The sequence below is a fragment of the Peromyscus eremicus genome, chromosome 12 (assembly GCF_949786415.1).
Source record: "Peromyscus eremicus chromosome 12, PerEre_H2_v1, whole genome shotgun sequence".
Lineage (NCBI taxonomy): Eukaryota > Metazoa > Chordata > Mammalia > Rodentia > Cricetidae > Peromyscus > Peromyscus eremicus.
This window is the reverse complement of record NC_081428.1, coordinates 77,156,835-77,173,575: the sequence shown is the minus strand read 5'-3', so window position 1 is coordinate 77,173,575 and position 16,741 is coordinate 77,156,835.

Here is a 16,741-nt window from a genome sequence, read left to right as displayed (position 1 = left end):
TTTTCTCTGTTTTGTTTCATTTTGTTGTTTTTGTTTTTGTTTTTTCAGTGTGTCTGTTTGCTAGTGAGAGAGGAAGTAGGCCTTGGGTTGAATAGGTGGAGAAGTGGAGAGGATCAGGGAGGAGATGAGGGAGGGGAAACCAGGATCAGATTATAGGGGATGAAAAAAATATTTTCAATAAAAAAATATGTGGCATGAATAGTCTCCGTTCTTAGAAAACATTGTCTGTTATGGGAAGGGGAGGGTTTAGAGCATCTGTTCAGTACTCAGCCTATCTCCTTTCTTCCCTGAACTAGACACAGCTTCCCTGGATCTGCTGCTCTTCATTGCTTCACACCACCTACACTTCATGGACCTTTGGCCAGTCACCAGGGTCCAGACCTCAGGACTAAACCCTGGGGTGGATTTGTAGTCCTGGCCCTCCAGGCTGTAGACCTGGCTTTACATGTTGAATGGGGTATGTGTCACAAGTGAGGATCATGGTGACAGGAAGCTGCTGGTGACTGTGAAGAGCCAGTGCTGGCTGTGGGGACTGAGTTTGGCTCCAAGAACAGACATTAAAGGATGTGTGTGCATCTAGACTGGTACCCGCTTCCCAGGGTGGGACATCCAGGTGTTTGTTTGCAGGATTCCAGAGCATTTCCTCAGGTTTTTGCACAGCTGTGGCTTTGCTATACCTGTAGGCCCTGCCTCTTTAGCTTCTCAGGGGGTTGATGGGCTTGTGTAGGTGGAGGTGGTGGCTCCAGTATCCAGCTCCTATGGCTCAAAACCCCCAAAATTACAAACAGGAGGCAAATCCAGATGTTATGCAGCACTATCCTACCACAGCTGTTCTCTTTTTAAGATTGTCTGTGCCTCTTTGTAAGTGTATCCCCTCAGGCCCATGGATGGCCGGCCATTTGCATACGATAATGCCCTAATCATGCATGGCCTCAACTCCAGAAATGCCAGAAGGCTAATTAGTTAAGGTTCCTATTGCTGCAAGGAAACACCATGACCAAGAAGCAAGTTGGGGAGGAAAGGGTTTATTTGGCTTACACTTCAACATTGCTGTTCATCACTGAAGGAAGTCAGGACAGGAACTCAAACAGGTCAGGATCCCAGAGGCAGGAGCTGATGCAGAGGCCATGGAAGGATTGCTGCTTACTAATTTGCTTCCATGGTTTGTTCAGCCCACCTTATAGAACCCAGGACCAAAAGCCCAGGCCCACCATGGACTAGGCCCTACCCCACTGATCACTAAATGAAAAAATGCCGTACCGCTGGATTTCATCAAGGCATTTCCTTAACTGAGGCTCCTTCTGATGACTCTAGCTTGTGTCAAGTTGACACACAAAACCACCCAGTACAGCTAGATTGTGTAGGTTGAGGGAGGGTAATTGAGGGCTCTTGTACACACACCTAGGCACTCAAACATTTACATACTCCCTCACACACATTATCATACTCACACATAATCTCACACACACATACACACACACACACATTATCATACCCACACATAATCACACACACACACACACACATTTGTACATTGTGTTGACTAGTGTTTTGTCAACATGACACACAATAGAATCATTTGGGAAGAGGGAACCTCAATTGAAAAAATGTCCCCAATCAGATTGACTTTTGGGCAAGCCTGTGGTGCATTTTCTTTTTGATTGATTGATTGATGTCAGAGTGCCCAGCTGACTATGGGTGGTGCCACAACTGGGCAGGTGGTCCTGGAGGATATAAGAGAACAGGCTGAGCAAGTCATGGGAAACAAGCCAGTAAGCAGCACTTCTCCAGGGCCTGTGAATCAGTTACTGCCTCTGTGTTCCTGCCTCGAGTTCATGAGCTGACTTCCCCAGATGATGGATCACAACCTACAAGATAAAATAAATCCTTTCTTCCCCAAGGCACATTTTTTCCACATTCTTTCACCCTTAGAAATACATAACATAGTGCTCTAGAATCTTCACATACATTTACACTGTCATGTACTCACAATTATTCCCATTTTGCATGCAATTATATATTCTCACAGTGTTGAATGCTCACATAACTTCATACTTAAATGAACATACTGTTTGGTTTGTGCTCATATGAGTATGATTTGGTGTACATTGGGTTTGAGTGTAGGATTTTGTTTCTTTGGGTATGTTCTTGGAAGTACAATAGAGTGGTGTGTGCCTTTAGTCATTACAGAGAAATGGCTAAGGACGTGTAAACATCGTCATACATGTATATAATCACACATTCATACCTTTACACATTCTTCATACATCCTTGCACATACTCAGACTCTCTGTGCTAGTTTTTTTCAGCTTACTACAAACCTAGACATTAATTGAGAAGAAGAAATCTCAGTTGAGGAACTGTCTCTTTCAGTTTGGTCTGTGGTCATATCTGTGGGGCATTTTCTTAATTACTATTAATGAGGGAGGAACCAACCCACTGTGTGTGGTGCTATTCTTATGCACATGAGCATGGTCTGTATAAGAAAGGTAGCTGAGCACACGAGAAGAAGCAAGCCAGAGGAAGCAAGCCAGAGGAAGAAACTCCATGGTTTCTGCTTTCAGGTCCTGCTTTGTGTTCCTGCCTTGGCTTCCTTCACTGGTGGATGAACCTTCAAGCTGAAATAAATACTTCCTTCCCAAGTTGCTTTTGCCTTGATGCCTATCACAGCAACAAAATGTAAATTGGTCATGATGCTACAAACTTGAACACTACAAAACACACACTCAGTATACATTCTGCCACTGATACGCATGTGAACTCACACACTTACATACTTTTCTTCTTGCACCCACAATCACACATTCAGACTCATTTTTGTGTACACACACACACACACACACACACACACATACACATACACGCACACACACACTCTTGCACGGTGTCACAAACTCCCCTTACATTTTTACACAGCTGCTGCTCTGACACTCACTTGCACTGAACATACTTATGCATGTTTCCATTATACACTGTCACTTCTGTACACACACACACACACACACACACACACACACACACACACACCACTCTATTATACTTCCAAACACATACCCAGAAACACAATCCTACACTCAAACCCATGTACACCAAATCATACTCATGTTAGGCACACACCAACTTTTCACACAAATACACACAACAAGATATTTGAACATACTATTGCACTTACCCACACTCATGCTTATAAACACACAGTCTCACACAAGCTCATAGTGTCCCACACTCGCTTAATAACTCTGACCCTAACCCATTAATGATCTTAACCATAGCCCTAATTCTAACCCAAACCCTAACAGTAAACCTAATCCTATCCCTAAACAACCTGTGACCTAAACACAGCACTAAGCCTGAATCTAACACTAGCCCTAATGCTGTACCTAACACCATTCCTAACTCTAACCCAAGCCCTAACCCCAAATGTCATCCCTAAAGCAAGCACTAGGCCTAACCAGAGCTGTTAACAGGAGCAGAACCATAAACCTAGCCATAATCAAAGGTCTAAATGAAGCCCAAATCCTTCTAAACCACCTCCCATAATTCTATCACTAACTCTAACCCTAAATCTAATCCTGAACACAGTCGTGCACAAGTACACACCAAAACTTACAAACTCTTACACACACTGACTATCACTAAGTGGGTCAGGGTGCGTTTGTGAGGGGAGCCCTCCAGTCAGCACCAGGGTATGCAAAAAAAAAAAAAAATCCATGAATGCAGTGAGGGCTTAGGAAATTCTTATCTATCTGAGGGCTAGACATTTTCTATCTGAGGGGAAAAATAAGGAAACACACATGCTTTCTGATGGTAACTTTCTCTTTCACGTCATCTTAAAAAATCTCTTTCTCTGAAAATCTGTCTCCACAGAGCTATATCTCTTTACAGCTATATATCTCTCTTTACATACATATGTCTCAGAATCTCTTTCTGAAAATCTCTCCTGCCTAGCTACTCACCCTCTGTCCTTAGCTCCCTCTAACACACACTGATTGTCAGCTCTTGACACACATTCTAACACACGCTGACTCCCCTTTACACATCAGCTCCCCACACAGCTCTACACAACCCTCCCCCTTCCAACCACACTCTGCCCAAACAGGAATTACATTTTCAGGGTCACAAAGAGTTTCTTGAATAAACAATCAGTGACAGAGCCAAACTGATACTCGTAAGCAATCACACGGTTTCTCTCAGGCTAGGAAGGTCACATTGACTGGCCAGTGAGTAATGCTTGGCCAGGCATGTAGCTTGAGTGGTTAGTGTTCCCAGACAGAAAATGACATTGAAATTCAGAACTTAACAATAACAGTTAGTTGGCTGAAACTTGAGTGGTTGGGGTACGAACAGAAAGAGAATTACTGGGTTTTGTCTACCAAAGTTGCTTCAAGTCTGACTTTGATTTAGCAATAAACACCTGGGAATTTGTCCTTGTGTATTCTCAGTTAGTCTGTTTCAAATTTGTTCTGAATTCCAAAATTAGCTGTCTTTGTGACTGAGAATACTATTACTTTCCTGTATCAGTTATGAAAAATATTCTAATATTATTAGAATTATACAATTTAAGCAGAAATCATCTTCTTGACCATTCATAGCTGTATGTGTGCCCAGAGATGTAAAACTCACTACCAATGGGCTGTGGAAAGAACCCACAGCTGTTCATTTTAGGGAAGTAAGTGGTGGCACCTGAGAAAGTTACAGACAGAAATCAACCAGTTTCCAAAGCCAGGGACCCCACGGACTTTGCCCAGTGGGGCTCCCCAACAGAGAGTTATTTGTCTGGTGGGTCAACCTGCTAAATACTAGTTGTCAGCTGCTGTATACTCCCACAGTCTCCTGCAACTTACAATACTCTCATGCACACTTATTCCCCTTGCAAACATTTCTAAACTCACCTCTTACACACTTGCAAATTCTCACTTGTGTACATGCATACATAATCACACATACAATCAATTATATATATCCTCTTTTATTTTAAGATTATGATATAATTACATTATTTCCCCTTCCCTCTCCTCCCTCCAAGGCCTCCATATCCCTTGTTTTTGTTCAAATTTATCACCTTTTCTTCATTAATTGCTGCTACATGCAGCAATTAATATACATATACATATATACACATGTACATATATATTCCTAAATATAACCTACTCATACTGTATAATGTTACCCATAGGTATGTTTTTAGGGCTGACCATTTGGTATTGGATAACCAATCAGTGTGCTTTTCCCTGGGGAAGACTATTTCTCAGTATTTTTCAGTATTGTTTAGTTGTCTGTAGGTTTTGTGTAGGGTTGAGGCTTCATGGGCTTTTCCCCATCCATTTTGGCATAACTATTGGTGTTATCCTTATTCAGCTCATGTTTGAGCAGTCATGTTGATGAGACTTCATGGTTATAACTTCTGACATTATGAGCAGACGTGATTTCACAACAAACTCCTTGATCCTCTGGCTCTTACAATCTTTTACCCCCTCTTCTCCAATGTTTCCTGAGCCTTAGTTGAAGGAGTGCTTTGTAGACATATCTGTTGAAACTGGGCTCCACAGCTCTGCCTTTTGAGTAGTTATGGTTTTCTATAGTAGACTTCATCTGTTGCAAGAAAAGTTTCCTTCACGAGAAGTGAGGACTACACTTATCTATGGGTATAAGGACAAATGTTTAGATTGTTGTTAGAATTATGCTAGTTTAGTAAGGTGATGGTTGTAAGTTCTTCTTAAGATCCATGACTTCACTGGCCCTGGGTGGTTGGCTAGGTTTCCAGTGCCAGGCATGGTTTCCCTACTGTTGAGTGAGTCTTAAGTCCAACTATAGAGCTGCTGGTTACTGCCAAGGGACACATACCACTACTGCATTTTAGGGTTTTTGTGTACATTGGTTGTTGTGGTTTGTAGGCATCTTGTGTGGCTAGGAGTATTGGTTACTTCTCTCCTCTGGAAGCTTGCGTGGTGTCTTCTGGTACCGTGAAACCTAGTCCTCAGGGGAAGAGGCATCCAATTCAGTTTCAGTTAGGGGCCTTTGGGCCCTGTGTCTGAAGTGCACGGTATCTTTGCAATGGGGACTTACCTTCTACTTCTGCAAGGCAACAAAGGCCAATAGCAATAGCCTGTAATGTTCTGGGGATTTCTTGGATGGACAGCCCTGATCAACAATTCGAAAGAGGGCTTCTAATGTCTGGTATTAGGATTTTTGTTAGGTGGTCGTTGGCTTCTGGAGGGAGCATTGTCAGCAGGGATGAGAAAAGTTCATTTAAACTATGTATGTATATTTATATACAGATTATATGTATTTTAGTTTACTTAAGGTAAATAGATAATAGTATGATTCCTTATTATTTTTTCAGACACCCTCATTGTTGTATTACCCTTCTCCATCCTTCTGTATTTACTTCCCTGCACCTTCTTTAAAGTGCCTCCTTTTTACATTTCTCTAATAGGATCACTTGTACCCTGCCATTACCCTCTCTATTGCTCCCCAACCTCCCTATTCTGACAGTGGTCCATTTTTCTTTTCCTGCTTTCTGCAGCTATTTGAGGCTGTGTACTCATATCTAAAGATTTGGAGCTAGGAGCCTCCAATGAGAGAGAAAATGTGACATTAGTCTTTCTGGGTCTGAGTTATCCCACTCAGTATGATCGTTTCTAGTTGTTGAGTAACCTGAAAGCCTCATGGCCAGCGGGGAGATGATCCATGCAAGGTGAAGAATGAAACTCCAGTTAGTACCATCTTTGCAGACACTGGGTCAAAACCTCCAGGGTCGGACCTCATGATTTCTTCTTCTTCCTCTTTTAAGTACAGTAAAACTTTGGGAAAAGGTTTCAGTGACAATCATCACAACAGAGCTTTATGCATAGCTACACCATTTTGCTCAGGAGATTGTCACAATCAATCCACAGAATTAAAAGAGCTCTCCCCAAGCATTGTGAAGATTCTTTACATCTATTGGGTCCTGTAACAGATGCAGCCGTGACAGCTTTTTTTTTTTTTTAATTGCCTGACCCATGAATAGTTACTGGAATACAGAGAAGTCTCAAAAATAGCCTGTATGATTAGCAAAACTACTAATATTACAGCAAAGATATTATCAGAAATCAACCAAGAGATGGGTTCATTGAGGACCACAGTTTTATAAAATAAAGCAGTAGATTATTTGTTGCTCAAACATAATCTTGATGCCAACAATTTCCTGTCATGTGTTGCTTTAATGTGTCAGATTTTCCCACACTATTGATAGTCAAATTAAAGATCATACATATGTATATGATATATATATATATATCCAATATATATACAATTTCCTGAGCAAAATGGGTGTAATATAGCCTATTCCACATAAACCTTTATAACTTGCAAGGAGGCCAGAATTAGTAGCATTTTCACACAAAAAAGTTCCATCCCAAAGTTCACCAGAGGGAGAGGTGTGAATAGAAGTGGAATTGCACTAGAGAGGAATATAAGTAAATTCAAAGCATAAGCAATGTGATAGAAAAGCAACATTGATGGGAATATGAGGGGAAGCTCTGTGAATAGAGGTATGGGTGTTTTCTATATTGTCCACTATATTTGTGCATAGTGCTTGTGCTTACTCCTATGACAAATAATTTTTTAAGAGCCTAGGAGTAGATGGGTCCCCTCTGATACAAAAAGATTTTCCTGTTGACTGCCATGTGCTAGATAAGGCCAGAGGTTATTTTCTAAAGCACTGGGACAGACAGATTACTCTAGGTACAATAATATCAACTTTGGTAAGTAATGCATCAGGTATTCCCTTTTTCATCTTCAATAAAATACTATCAAATACTTAATTGGCAAATTTTTATAAATTAAAAAAGGGCATAAGGGCCTACACCCTTATGTGTTTCCAACTTCTACTATAGTTTCCACTGTCAGAACTTTCTAGAGAGCACTTAATGATGCTAAAATCCATACTATCACATTTTGACTGATCAGTTAGATTAGTCGAACCAAAATATCCCCCATTCATATGACTAAATATTTGTACACATTTTTTATCCAGACAGTTGTTTCTAGAGGATAAAGACAATTCTTAGCATGGGAAAACTGTATCATACTGTCTTTATTATAGGTGTTCCTTTTATCTCCCCTGGAAAAAGGTATTAGGACTCTGAGTTGACAAGCCAAGTGTTAACATTAATACACTCAGTAAGCACAATAGCATCATCTTCAAATCAGTCATATGCTGTCCCAAAGTCTCACCTTGGTGAGTTAGAGTCCTGATGTCTCCCAAGTTATCAGCTTATTCTCCCTCTAGGGCCATCTCACCTTGATAGATTTGTCATTTACTTTCAGATGTTTCACTGGTCCAGTGGTCTCCAGGATGCTGTCTATTGGGAGCCATCTGTGACTTTGTTCATTTTTCTGGGAAAGACCTAAGAATAACCTCTCTTTGATATTAATATCTGGTCTTTCCTACTGGTTAGCTTATAGATCTTTTTATTTAACATATACTTTAGGTTTTATCTCCTTTAGGGAAAATATGCTTTGAAGCATTATCCTTTAAAGTGAAAAGAAAAAAATTAATTTAGAATTATGATAACTAACTATACCACAGTATGTGGGGATGTAGGTGGGTGTAGACCCTTATGCCCTTTTTTAATTTGTAAAAATTTGCCAATGAAGTATTTGATGGTGTTTTATAATAGCTTCATCCTGTGTATAGAGGGATTTTAGCAACATGATTAATTTTAAAATTTTTAAATCATTTTCTGTCATAAACAGGACCATCATTTGCATTTAGTTTTAGTGACAGTCAGTCCTAGGAGGGACATGTATAATAGAGGTATTTGACAAAGTGGAGTTTCAGATAAGATATAATGGTATTTTCCTGGAGCTCCCAGGGCCTCATTTCACACCTGGGGCTGTACTCTGTAGCTGACTAGTTAGGAAGGGGCTTTGTGAAAGCCTATAGTGAATTTTAGCACAGATCTCTACACACCTGACAGTAGAGTAGGTCCCATATACAGAAAGCTGTAGTTTTAGGTGTCAAGCTGATGTCCATTTATTACTAATGATGTATTATAAGTCTGAAATAAAATACTCTCTTTAAATTATATAAAAACAATGCCCTTAATAGAGGATAGGTTTTGTGAGCCTTTTTAAAATTACTTTTCTTGCCAGTGTCTGATCATTTATCAGACCAAAAGCAAGTGTAAAAATTACCAAATAAATAAACCTACTTAATTAACAATTGTCATTAACTTTAAAAAAAATTTGAACTTAAGGTTTTTATTAATTTAAGACTTAGAATCTTTAAGATTTAGGACAATTTTTATTTTGAGCTCAGGAAAACTCATCATTAGGTAACAAGATATTTAGAAGTACTTGAGAAATAATCATAGGAAATCCTGAAAGAAAAAACAATTTTTCCATATAAGCATGAAAATTTACATCCAACTGATACTGTAAATGGAACAAAAATGTGAGCAATATCAAGGCATAACAGTTTCATAGAGGCAAATCTCAGAAGGCTCCAATTGTTATTATTTTCTGTAGACAAGGCACTTTGTGGCAATAGATTTTTCAGGCTGTACCAAATATAATTCTAAGTGAAAACTTTTAAATAATTTAATGTTTATTGAATGTCCTTTTGGCCTCAAAGTGAATTTAATTTGAGAAACATGCAATTATGTTTGCATTTTTTAGCCATTGCATTACCTAGAAGAAATATTTTTTTAAAAAAACCCAGCAATCTAAAGACTCATACATGAGAAGTGTGTACTCTATTATTAAGCTACATCCTCAGCCTCTAATGGTTCAGATCAATAACATAAATCATTGCTCATGCTGGTGAGGATGTGGAGCAAGAGGAACACTCCTCCACTGCTGGTGAGAGTGCAAACTTGTACAGCCACTTTAGAAATCAATGTGTCGGTTTCTTAGAAAATTGAGATTTGATCTACCTCATGATCCAGCTGGATCCAGTTGTATAACTTACCACTCCTAGGCACATACCCAAAGGATGCTTCACCCGAGCACAAGGACACTTGCTCAACCATGTTCATAGCAGCTTTATTCATAATAGCCAGAAACTGGAAATAACCTTGATGTCCCTCTACCGAAGAATGGATAAAGAAATGTGATACATTTACACACTGGAATATTATTCAGCTGTTAAAAACAATGACATCATGAAATTTTCAGGCAAATGGATGGAACTTGAAAAAAATCACCCTGGGTGAGATAAGCCAGATGCAAAAAGACAACCGTGGTACGTATTCACTTATAAGTGGATATACTGTAAAGTAAAAGATAACCATGCTACAATTTACAGACCCAGAGAGGCTAAGTAACAAGGAGGGTTAAATGGGGAAGATGCAAGGATCTCCCTGGGAAGCAAAAATAGCATAGATTTCACTGGTAACTGGGGGCAGGTGGGTTGAGAACAGGAGGGATCAACTTGAGTGGGGGTGGGGAGAATACTGGGAGAAATGACTGGAATTGGGAGGCATTTCAGGGGCCAGGTAGAAATCTAGTGCATGGAAACTCCATGGAATCTATAAGAGTAACCCTAGCAAAAACTCCTAGTATTGAGGGACACTGAGCCTGAACCAGCCATCTTCTTTGTAACCAGGCAAAGTGTCAAGTGGAGGGATTGGGACACCAACCCAGCCACAAAACCTTTGACTGACAATTTGTCCTGCCTGTAGAATGTTCTGGAACTGGAGCCTAGCAGAATCTTTTTGGTTTAACATTTTTGGCCTCCAAAGGAATTTGAAAAACATGTAATTACTTTTGCACTTCTTAGCCATCTCATTACTCAGAAGAAATATTAAAGAACAACCATCTTTTTTATTCCAATTTACTGCTAATTAAATTTTAAAAAATCCACATCATCTATTTACATTGCTATTTTAAATTTTTTATGCTGTATAAAAATATAAGTTTTTAAAAACAAAGTTTTAGTAATAGACAAGATAAACTTTTTACTTTGTTAATGCTGCTGTTAAACTAATACAGTTACAGTTAGTCATTAAAATCATCAGAAATCTGGGAAAGATAAATTAGAGCAGGAAATATATTCCAAATGGCACAGGAAGCCTTTTAATTAAACATTTTGAATGTTATATTTGAAAGATCTCTGAGAATTTTGAGGACCATCTATTAAATATACCTGATTTTAAACAAACTTTGCTTTTAGTTACTTGCTTTAGGCTTAATGGAAATCAACACACACTGATCAATGACAAATCTCAACATCAGTGGTCTCAATTTCCCAATTAAAAAGACACAGACCAACAGAATGGATATGAAAACAGGATTCATCTTTCTGCTGCATCCAGGAAACACACCTTAATATCAAGGACAGGCCTCACCTCAGGGGAAAATGTTAGAAAAGATATTTGTGGTAGTTTGAATGTATTTGGCTCCCTTAAGCTCATACAGAGAGGCACTATTAGGAGGTGTGGCTTTGTTGGAGTAGGTATGGCCTTGTTGGAGGAAGTATGTCACTGTAGGGGTGGGCTTTGAAGTTTCCTATGGTCAAGATACCACTCAGTGTTTCAGTCAACTTCCTGTTGCCTTCTGATAAAGATTTAGCCAGCACCATGTCTGCCTGCACTCTGCTGTGCTCCCTGCCATGATGATAATGGACTGAACCTCTGAACTGTAAGCAAGCCACTCCAATTAAATGTTTTCCTTATAAGAGTTGCCGTGTCATGGTGTCTCTTCATGGCAATGGAAACCCTAACTAAGACAGAAATTGGTACCAGCATAGTCAGGTACTGCTGTGATAGGCTTGACCATGTTTTTGTTTCAAGGAATTTGGACTTTGGTACTTTGGGTTAGGAAAGCAGTATGAATACTTTAAGCACTGCTTAATGGGCCATACTAGTAGGATCATGGAAGACAGTGGTGCTAAGAGTTATTTGAACTGTCAGGGGCTCACTCAAGAGGTTTCAGAGAAGTATTTTAGTATCTTGCCTAGAGATCATTCTTGTGATATTTTGGTGAAGAAAGTGGCTGCCTTTTGCCCCTTGTCTGGAGAGTCTGCCTGAGGCTAAAGTGAAGAAATTTTGGTTAATTCTGTTGGCAGAAGAAATCTCAAAACATCCTAGTATAGACTATTGTTGTGGAATGTCGTTCTGTATGCTGTGAATATATGTTGCTCTGATTGGTTGATAAATGAAATGCTGATTTGCTGTGAGGTGGTCTGTATGGCAAATGTGTTGCTGATTGGTCAATAAATAAAACACTGATTGGCCATTGGCTAGGCAGGAAGTATAGGCGGGACAAGGAGGAGAATAAAGCTGGGAAGTGAAAGGCTGAGTCAGAGAGACACTGCCAGGCGCCACGATGACAAACAGCATGTAAAGATGCCGGTAAGCCATGAGCCACATGGCAAGGTATAAATTTATAGAAATGGATTAATTTAAGCTATAAGAACAGTTAGCAAGAAGCCTGCCATGACCATACAGTTTGTAACCAATATAAGTCTCTGTGTTTACTTGGTTGGGTCTGAGCGGCTGTGGGACTGGCAGGTGATAGAGATTTGTCCTGACTGTGGGCCAGGCAGGAAAACTCTAGCTACACTGATTGGCCAGTAGCCAGGTAGGAACTATAGGTGAGCAAGCAGACAAGGAGAATGCTGGGAAGAGGAAGGACAGAGTCAGGAGTTGCCAGCCAGACACAGAGGAAGCAAGATGACAAGACAGAAAAGAGAAAAGGTACCAAGCCATATGGCTGCACATAGATAAGAATTATGGGTTAATTTAAGTGTAAGAGCTAGTCAGTAATAAGCCTGAACTAATGGCCATGCAGTTTGTAATTAATATAAACCTCTGTGTGTTTATTTGGGTCTGAGTGGCTGTGGACCAGGCTACAGACTATCATGTGGTTACTAGTGTTAACTCTAATGAAGATCTATGCTGTGGGATGTATGGCAAATGTGTTGCTAATTAATCAATAAAACACTGATTGGCCGTTGGCTAGGCAGGAAGTGTAGGCGGGGCAAGGAGGAGAATAAAGCTGGGAAGTGGAAGGCTGAGTCAGAGAGACACTGCCAGCCACCACCATGACAAGCTGCATGTGAAGATCCTGGTAAGCCATGAGCCATGTGGCAAGGGATAGATTTATGGAAATGAATTAATTTAAACTGTAAGAACAGTTAGCAAGAAGCCTGCCACGGCCATACAGTTTGTAACCAATACAAGTCTCTGTGTTTACTTGGTCGGGTCTGAGTGGCTGTGGGACTGGCAGGTGAGAGAGATTTGCCTTGACTGTGGGCCAGGCAGGAAAACTCTAGCTACAGATCTATAATAAAAAGGAGCAAACTGAGCAAGGAAAAATACAAAATGAACAATTTGTGGAGAAAAGGAATACCAGGAAATGGAATGGAGCTAATTCCTGAATTCAAGGATATAAAGAGGTTAAGAAATGGAATAAAGGGAGTGGTGACCTCAGGGCAAAATCCCACCCAGCTAAGTTTCCAACTTGTGAAAAGGAATTAAGGAAAAGCTTAGAGTCAGGTGTGGTGGTGCAAGCATTTAATCCCAGCACTCAGAAGGAAGAACCAGGAGGATCTCAGAGTTTGAGGCCAGCCTGGTCTACAGATTCAGTTTCAGGACAGCTCAACTTAGGCAATGAAGGAAACCATTGAAAGCAGAGAGCTGGTGAAGATGTAATTAAATGAGGGGGCCATGTTTCAGCCCCAGTAAGCAGCAGAAGTTGGCAGCTTTGGCCACATGGCTCTGGCTTTAGAGTCAAGGATGGAAGAAAGGGGCTATGGAATTCGCCTCTGTGACTAAAGAAAGTCACTGAGGCCAGACATGTGTCAGGGGTGTCCCTGCATGGAGGCCTAAAGAGGCCGTTTCATGAAGCTGTGAAGGTGAAGCCTGGATTGCCTTGGAGACTCCAAGATGTTGGAGATGCCAGTGCTGTAGGATACCTTCCAAGGAAAGCTGCTAATAGGGAGTAGAACCAGCCCAAGAGAGAACAGCATGTTGCAGTCAACAAAGGAGGTGGAGATCTGAAAGGCATTTTGACATCAGACATGGAGATGCAGAGTTTAGAGTTTAGAGTTTGCCCAACTGCTTTTCAGTCTTGCTTTAGTCCAGTATTTCCTTACTATGCTCCCTTCCTATGTTTTGGAATGGTAATATATTTTCTGTGCCATTATATGTTGGAACTGTGTGATATTCTTTTTTATTTTGATTTTACAGGGGATTACAGTTAAGAAATTGCATGGATCTCAGAGGAGACTTTGAACTTTAGATTTTTTTAATAAGTTTCAGACTGTTATAGACCATAGGGACTTTTGAAGCCGCACTGAAAGCATGTTTTGCATTATGATATGGCTACAAGCCTTTGGGGGCCAGGGAGTGAAATGTGGCTTGAAAAAAAATGACCCCCGAAGGGAGTAGCACTGTTAAGAGGCATGGTCTTACTGGAGTAGGTATGGTCTTTTTGGGCGAGGTCAGGTGTTACTGTAGGGGAGGGCCTTTTAGGATTTTTTATGCTCAAGCTATACCCAGTGTGACAGTTCACTTCCTGTTGCCTGAGTATACAGATGAAGAACTCTCAGCTCCATGTCCAGTACCATACTTGCCTGCATACCACCATGTTTCCTGTCATGATGATAATAGACTGAACCTCTGAAACTGTAAGGCATCCAAATTAAATGATTATAAAAGTTGCTATGGTCATGGTGTCTCTTCACAGCAATTGAAACCCTAACTAAGTGTACATGCTTGAATGTGCTAAAGAATGATAAAGATACTCAGGACTACACAAACCCCAACCTTAGTAGGCAAGATGACACTGGCAATAATCCTAGCAAATGCCAGAGGCCGCACCAGTTCCTGGAAGGTCATTCTGTAGCATAGGGTGAAGTCAAGGCATTCTCCTCTGAGGACTTCTGTGGTTCATGTGAACCTGCCAGCAGTCTGTTGCACCAATTCTCACTTGCTCATCCTTTCATTCTCATAACTTGGGAAGGCACCACAGTGAACCCCACATCCATTATCATGATGAGGACTATATCCACCCTCACCATGAAGGGAGAAAGATGGGCTCACTCCTGGGGGTTGGGTGTAGATGTAACCGTCTTATTAAATAAGAAACACAGAGCCAATACAGAGATGAAAGCCAAGAGGTCAGAGCAATAGCTAAGAGCTAAAAACCTTACCCTTCACTGTCGCTGTTGTCCTACCTCTCTGAAAGAGACCTACTTCCTGTGTGTTTGTGCTTTTTATTGACTTTCTATTCTGCCTTCTAATTGGTTGTAAACTCAACCACATGACCTCCTTGTCACTGCCCATCTGTACAGACCTCCAGGTCTTCTATGGTTGGTATTGAGATTAAAGGCATGTGTCTCCATGCTGGCTATATCCTTGAACACACAGAGATCTGCCTAGCTCTGCCTCCCAAGAGCTGGGATTAAAGGCGTATGCCACCAGTGCCCGGCTCTGCTATTGCTTGCTATTAGCTCTGACCCCCAGGCAACTTTATTTATTAACATACAAATAAAATCACATTTCAGTACAAATAAAATATCACCATAGTTGGGTCACCATTCTGTTTCAAGCTACTTTTATCTCAAGTGTAGCTACCACATAATTCTTCCTCTACCATCTTATATGGTCCTTTGACCTATGATTTGAATCAATCGAGGGTGAATTGTGATTCACTTTTCAATATGTTCTGCTTGGATATTAAAGTGGAGAAAGTAAAGTCTATGAAAATCAGAGACTGTCATGGTAGGGAAAGATGAGGACTACATTGTGTATCAAGCCTTTACCTCACCAACAACATATTCAGGAACATGAATGTCTGTGTCTTAAGGCAGCCAGCCACTGTGCCCAGCTAGTTATATGATGCTGTGGATGATTGTTTGATAAACAAAACATTGATTGGCCAGTAGCCAGGCAGGAAGTATAGGAAGGACTAGCAGAGAGGAGAATTGAGAGAACAGGAAGACAGAGAGGAGGAGACGCCAGCCTGCCATCCAGGGAGCATGATGTAAAGGCAGCAGGTAAAGCCACGGAACACGTGGTGACATATAGATTAACAGAAATGGGCTGAGTATAAGAGTAAGAGCTAAACAATGATAGGCCTGAGCTAATGGCCAAGCAGTTTAAATAATATAAGTGTCTGTATGTTTATTTTATTTTATAAGTGGGCTATGGGACTGCTTGTGCTTGGCAGGACATGGAGAGAAAAACTCTAGCTACAATATGATGTTTTTGCAGTTAAAAAGACTTCAGTGAGTTATAGACCAATCAATTCACCAACTGAGAGAAGGCAGCCAAGAATTGCCACCCAGTACCAAGCTATCTTTGTTCAGTGTCCCTTGCAAAGGACCAAATCTAATGTTTTTGAATCTGTCATGAATTGTGAGAATGGGCAACTCTCAGGCAAAACTGAGTGCAGATCCTTAATACTACAGGAATGGGAACCTAAGAGAAGAGAGGGCCAGTCTCCTTCAGTGTCATGCAGTGCCACACTTTTGTATGATAGGTGTGGTGGTCTGAATGAAAATGGTCCCCATAGACTCGGAATGGCATTATTGGAGGTGTTGCCTTGTTGGAGTAGGTGTGGCCTTGTTTGAGGAAGTGTGTCACTGGGAGGTGGGCTTTGAGGTGTCAGACGCTCAAGCAAGACTCAGTGCCTCTTCCAGCTGTCAGTTATCAAAATCTCTGCTGTATCTCCAGCATTATGTCTGCCTGCATGCTACCATGCTTCCCACCATGATGATAGTGGACTAAACCTCTGAACTGCCAGTCCC